This window comes from Oncorhynchus gorbuscha, linkage group LG10, assembly GCF_021184085.1.
Source record: "Oncorhynchus gorbuscha isolate QuinsamMale2020 ecotype Even-year linkage group LG10, OgorEven_v1.0, whole genome shotgun sequence".
NCBI lineage: Eukaryota > Metazoa > Chordata > Actinopteri > Salmoniformes > Salmonidae > Oncorhynchus > Oncorhynchus gorbuscha.
In genome coordinates, this window is record NC_060182.1 from 86,100,030 (window position 1) to 86,107,372 (window position 7,343).

Genomic DNA, 7,343 nt, shown 5'->3' on the forward strand with positions numbered 1-7,343 from the left:
AAGCAAGACTCAATCAAGGGATACTACAGTGTGTAGTATAGTATACTACAGAATTCTATAGTAAGTACAGTAGTATTCTATAGTAAACTGTTACTGGTTTTCCACTTGGCTGCTGGAGGAAAACGTTTATCTCTCCCCATCTGTCGTGTGCCTCTGTTGGTTTCCAGCCAGAAGACTGCTGGTTTCCAGCCAGAAGACTGCTGGTTTCCAGCCAGAAGACTGTTGGTTTCCAGCCAGAAGACTGCTGGTTTCCAGCCAGAAGACTGCTGGTTTCCAGCCAGAAGACAGCTGGTTTCCAGCCAGAGGACAGCTGGTTTCCAGTCAGAGGACAGAGGCTGTGAGATTAGCCTCTGCTGGTTTCCAGCCAGAGGACAGAGACTGTGAGATTAGCCTCTGCTGGTTTCCAGCCAGAGGACAGAGACAGTGAGATTAGCCTCTGCTGGTTTCCAGCCAGAGGACAGAGACAGTGAGATTAGCCTCTGATGGTTTCCAGTCAGAGGACAGAGACTGTGAGATTAGCCTCTGCTGGTTTCCAGCCAGAGGACAGAGACTGTGAGATTAGCCTCTGCTGGTTTCCAGCCAGAGGACAGAGACAGTGAGATTAGCCTCTGCTGGTTTCCAGCCAGAGGACAGAGACAGTGAGATTAGCCTCTGCTGGTTTCCAGCCAGAGGACAGAGACAGTGAGATTAGCCTCTGCTGGTTTCCAGTCAGAGGACAGAGACAGTGAGATTAGCCTCTGCTGGTTTCCAGCCAGAGGACAGAGACAGTGAGATTAGCCTCTGCTGGTTTCCAGTCAGAGGACAGAGACAGTGAGATTAGCCTCTGCTGGTTTCCAGTCAGAGGACAGAGACAGTGAGATTAGCTCACAGTTTTACCACTGGAGAGTGTCAGCCTCACTGACAGACAACAGTGTGATCCTTGTGTGGTATGTGTCGGTGAGGCCAGTAGAAGCTCAGGTTCCTTCTCCAGGTGATTTAATATTGGTCTAATGACAGCATGGTATACTCTGATAAATGTTTGGGACATTAGAGTTGCCTCATTGCTTTCTCTGATGTATGTGCATATCTGAACACACACACACACCACTCAGGAGAGAAATGTCCAATTAAACTTCAAAGGTTGGAGGAAATAGGAACGTTTTCGAAGAGATCACCTCTGGGTCACCTTACAGCTCCTCACATCTCTCCTTCTCCCTTCATCTCTCTCTCCCTCCATCACCCTGTCATCTCTCCCTCTCTCTCCCTCTGTTTCCCTCTCTTACACACACATCATGCATGCACTTACGCACGTATGCACACACACACACACACACACACACACACACACACACACACACACACACACACACACACACACACACACACACACACACACACACACACACACACACACACACACACACACACACACACACACACACACACACACAGAGAGAGAGAGAGAGGTCTATAAATGTCAGTGCTTCCTGCATCTCTTTGGGATTAGCCTATCGCTAACTGCTATTTTAAAGTTTAAGCTATACTCACTCACTGTAACTGCTAACCGAAAACAGTTAGGAACATCTTTATCGCAGTCGTTTGAGTATCAAAATAAGACCAGACAGCGGTTTCCTGATTCCTGCATGCAAATTTTCGACCACAAAATGCAAAACTGTGGTTGCAGATCAGCCATGACACTGTCACATCTGCTCCCACTACGCCCTCTGGTGTCCATCCGATGTCGTCCTAACTTGCAGTTGTCTGTCTGTCTGTCTGTCTGTCTGTCTGTCTGTCTGTCTGTCTGTCTGTCTGTCTGTCTGTCTGTCTGTCTGTCTGTCTGTCTGTCTGTCTGTCTGTCTGTCTGTCTGTCTGTCTGTCTGTCTGTCTGTCTGTCTGTCTGTCTGTCTGTCTGTCTGTCTAGATCCCTACCAGCTGCAAATCGTCCCATAAATCAAGACCTCTACATATACTCTTTCCTGCCAACTCCACGCTTCCAGATCGTAATCTCTGCTCAGTCAGTATCAGTCTAGCCTTTTGTCTATTTTCAAGATCCTGTTGCTCTGCTTTGCTCGTTTTCCTGACTTACACCATTGTTGTCCTCTCCTTGCAGTTTCCGCTCTGTCTCTGGCTCCTGTCTCCTGCTCCACATCTCACCACCAACCACCTTGCTCTGGATATCACTCTTACCTTGGATTCCCCTCAGGACCTGTTCCCCTGTTCTACTCAGCCAACTCCAACCTTAGTCTCCACATCTCACCATCATTACCTTGGATTCCCCTCAGGACCTGTTCCCCTGTTCTACTCAGCCAACTCCAACCTCAGTCTCCACATCTCACCACCATTACCTTGGATTCCCCTCAGGACCTGTTCCCCTGTTCTACTCAGCCAACTCCAACCTCACTCTACACTCCTGGTTGTTGCAACTCATCTGAGCTGCCACGGTTCTGCACTCCCCATTTCTCTGTAATCAATAAACCTTTTTGTGCATTCATCTCGGCTTCCTCTTCCGCTCTTGGGTTCCCCCCTTCGCTCATCGTAACAGACACTACAGCATGTCCACTTGGAAATCAGATTAGATGAAAAAAGATGATATCCCATTTGGAATACTACACATTACAGCTAGCAAATTGGTCAGTTCTTCCACCATAGTGAAAAGCATTTTTTAAAAGCCTGGTTTAGAGGACTTACTTTGGACAGAGTACGCTGCAAGGGTTTTGGAGAAGCTCCCGTCTCCATAAAGTTTTAACAGACTTAATCAGTTTCCAGGAAATGGCCACGTCAATCTGTACCTGAGCGCCAAGTCTGGGACCAAAAGGCTCCTTAACAGCTTCTAACCCCCCAGCCATGAGACTGCTGAACAGACTGCTCTCCAGGACTATTTACATTGACAACTTTTCTGGCACTGATTCTTGTATTGGCTCTATGCACACTCACTGGACTCTACCCATACACTCACACACTACACACACACACTCTGTACACGTGCATATTGACACACATTCTCACTCTGAATCGGTACCGGTAGTCCCTGCTTATAGTCTCATTATTGTATTGTGTTACTATGTCCTTTTCTTTTGAGCAAAAATGTCATACATTGTTAGGAAAGAGCTCAGAAGTAAGCATTTCACAGGAATGCCTACACCTGTTGTATTCGGCGCATGTGACAAATACAATTTGATTTGATTAAGTCCAACTTTATAGGACATCTCAAATGATCCACTGTGCTTGATTAAAAAACTGCTGGCTGAAAACAATCTCTCTGATGTATAAAAAAGCCAGGGATTTTAGTTATTCATCGGTTTCATCTGCACCGCATGATATAAATTAGCCAGAAGAAGCCGACAGTAAGTTACTGCAAGAGGAGAGACATCCAACTCCTATTCAGCTGTTGAAATGACTAAAAACGAAAGACTTCAATCATTGTCGTCTCCTCAGGCATACAAACAGACTACAGATTACAACAACTCCAAACTAGGATTGTGTCCCAAATTGAACCTTATCTGGCACACAGAGAGGACGAGCCTCGACAAGCTTAGAGACCCACATTGGAGCAGTATAATGTAAAAAAATGTCTTCTTAATTACCTTCAAGTTTACTTATATACAGTTGAAGTCGGAAGTTTACATACGCTTAGGTTGGAGTCATTAAAACTCGTTTTTCAACCACTCCACAAATGTCTTAACAAACTATAGTTTCGGCAAGTCTGTTAGGACATCTACTTTGTGCATGACACAAGTCATTTTTACAACAATTGTTTACAGACAGATTATTTCACTTATAATTCACTGTATCACAATTCCAGTGGGTCAGAAGTTGACATACACTAAGTTGACTGTGCCTTTAAAAAGCTTGGAATATTCCAGAAAATGATGTCATGGCTTTAGAAGCTTCTGATAGGCTAATTTACATAATTTGAGTCAGTTGGAGGATGTATTTCAAGGCCTACCTTCAAACACAGTGCCTCTTCGCTTGACATCATGGGAATATCAAAGGAAATCAGCCAAGACCTCAGAAAAAATATTGTTAACCTCCAAAAGTCTGGTTCATCCTTGGGAGCAATTTCCAAACGCCTGAAGGTACCATGTTAATCTGTACAAACAATAGTACGCAAGGATAAACACCATGGGACCACACAGCCGTCATACCACTCAGGAAGGAGATGCATTCTGTCTCCTAGAGATAAACATAATTTGGTGCAAAAAGTGCAAATCAATCCCAGAACAACAACAAAGGTCCTTGTGAGGATGCTGAAAGAAACAGGTACAAAAGTATTTACAGTGGGGAGAACAATTCTTTTTTATGGTTTATATTTTTATTTTACTAGGCAAGTCAGTTAAGAACAAATTCTTATTTTCAATGACAGCCTAGGAACAGCGGGTTAACTGCCTGTTCAGGGGCAGAAAGACAGATTTGTACCTCGTCAGCTCAGGGATTCAAACATGCAACCTTTCAGTTACTAGTCAAACGCTCTAACCACTAGGCTACCCTGCCGCCCCAGTATTTGATACACTGCAGATTTTGCAGGTTTTCCTACTTAAAGCATGTAGAGGTCTGTATTTTTAAAAATCATAGGTACACTTCAACTGTGAGAGACGGAATCTAAAACAAAAATCCAGAAAATCAAATTGTATGATTTTTTAAAAAGAAATTAATTAGCATTTTATTGTATGACATAAGTATTTGATCACCTACCAACCAGTAAGAATTCCGGCTCTCACAGACCTGTTAGTTTTTCTTTAAGAAGCTCTCCTGTTCTCCACTCATTACCTGTATTAACTGCACCTGTTTGAACTGGTTACCTGTATAAAAGACACCTGTCCACACACTCAATCAAACAGACTCCAACCTCTCCACAATGGCCAAGACCAGAGAGCTGTGTAAAAGGCTTTCTGAGGGGCTTTGCTGCCATTTAATTAACGTTCAGGGGAAGGGCTGAACGACCATCTACCAATTGCTAGATGGAACCAAGTGTTCAGTGCTATTGTGTTGTGTGCAACTTTATCAGTCACTCTTCTCTCTAGCCACTGTCTCCGTGGAAACAGCTGCAGTGTTCTGGCAACTGCTTCGGTCAAGTTCACCCAGTTTGTTTCAGTTATTTATCAACACATAGCCACACTGCTATCTTCACCTTTCCCGTTCCATTCCACCTCATGATAATCCTTGTTACCTGCATACAGTGTGTCTGTCCTTCAATCGCTTTTATTCTGTCTTTTGTTACATACAGACATAGGGGATGAGAGAGGCAGGGAGAGAACAAGGGAAGGAGAGAAGTGAAACAGAGAGAGGTAAGGTTTACAGAGGAGGTGTCAGGAAGTTGCGACGGCTGTATTCCCTCTTCAGCCACTGTTCTGTAATTAAGGTGTCACTATGTGACATTTAAATAAATATGCGTTGAGCTCAGACTCCGTGCATGCTGGGAACACTGTCCTTCTGCAACTGCAGACCGAGAGGGAGGGAGGGAAGTGTGGGGAGTGAAGGAAGGAGGCAGACAGATACATCATGGAGAGATAAAGAGAAAGACAGGCAGAGGGAAATGAAAGATAAGTGTACTCCTACAAAAAAAAGTGCCATCTTGAACCAAAAAGGGGAGAACCCCAACATGGAACCTAAAATAGTTATACCTGGAACCAGAACTTGTCCAGTCAAGTTTTTTTCTCAACATTTAGAAACGGACTATATTACTTAATGGAAAGACTGGTAAATAGAGAAACAAGGACACTTCCTCCTTTAGTCCTCATTGACTCAGAGAACAATCTTGCCCAAAAACTTTTAAGTTAAAAAATATATATTTTCCTTTCTGACTTCTTTACGTGGCCAACCAGACAAATCCTGAATAATAATCTATCCACCTCTACAAGTTCCAGGCCAATTAGCAGGACAGTGGTGGATTTCCACATCTGGCGCTGACAGAGATGGCTGCCTCGCTTCACGTTCTTAGGAAACTATGCAGTATTTTTTTGTGTATTTTTTTTGGTATTATTTCTTACATTGTTACCCCAGGAAATCTGAAGTCTTATTACATACACCTGGGAAGAACTATTGGATATAAGAGCAATGTCAACTTACCAACATTATGACCAGGAATACGACTTTCCCAAAGTGGATCCTCTGTCTGGTCCACCACCCAGGACAATGGGATCGGATCCCAGCAGGCGACCCAAAACAACGGGGCAGCAGAAGAGGCTCCGTAGACGGGCACATCGCCCACCGCTCCCGAGTATACTACTCGCCAATGTCCAGTCTCTTGACAACAAGGAAGACGAAATTCGAGCAAGGGTTGCCTTCCAGAGAGACATCAGAGACTGTAACGTTCTCTTCTTCACGGAAACATGGCTCACTCGGGACACGTTATCAGAGTCGGTACAGCCATCTGGTTTCTTCACGCATCGCGCCGACAAAAACAAACATCTCTCTGGTAAGAAGAAGGGCGGGGGTGTATGCCTTATGATTAAGGAGTCGTGATGTGATCATTGTCACGTTCTGACCTTAGTTCCTTTGTTTTGTCTTTGTTTTAGTATGGTCAGGGCGTGAGTTGGGGTGGGCAGTCTGTTTGTTTTTCTATGTTGTATTTTGCGTTTGGCCTGGTATGGTTCTCAATCAGAGGCAGGTGTAGTTAGTTGTCTCTGATTGAGAATCATACTTAGGTAGCCTTTTCCCACCAGTGTTTGGTGGGTGATTGTTTTCTGTGTCTGTGTTCCACACAGTTGGTTTTCCTTTCTGTCTTTCTATTTGTTATTTTGTATTTTCGTGTTCAGTGATTTTGTTCATTAAAACATGACGAACACGTACCACGCTGCACATTGGTCCGACGTCTCTTACTCCTCGTCAGAGGAGGACGAATCCCGTTACAATCATAACAACTTACAGGAACTCAAGTCCTTTTGTTCACCTGACCTAGAATTCCTTACAATCAAATGCTGACTGCATTATCTACCAAGAGAATTATCTTCGATTATAATCACAGCCATGTATATATCCCCCCCAAAGCAGACACCTCGAAAGCCCTGAAAGAACTTCATTGAACTCTATGCAAATTGGAAACCACATATCCCAAGGCTGCAATTATTGTAGCTGGGGATTTTAACAATAATCTGAAAACAAGGCTCCCTAAATTTTATCAGCATATCGAATGCGCAACCCGGGCTGGTAAAATCCTGGATCATTGTTACTCTAACTTCAACACATACAAAGCCCTCCCCCGCCCTCCTTTCGGCAAATCTGACCACGACTCCATTTTGTTGCTCCCAGCCTATAGACACCTACACCACCTGATGTCAAAGGAAGGCCAAATAGATCAAGGACAACAACCACCCGATGCCACAGGAAGGCCATAAAGATCATCAAGGACAACAACCACCCGATGC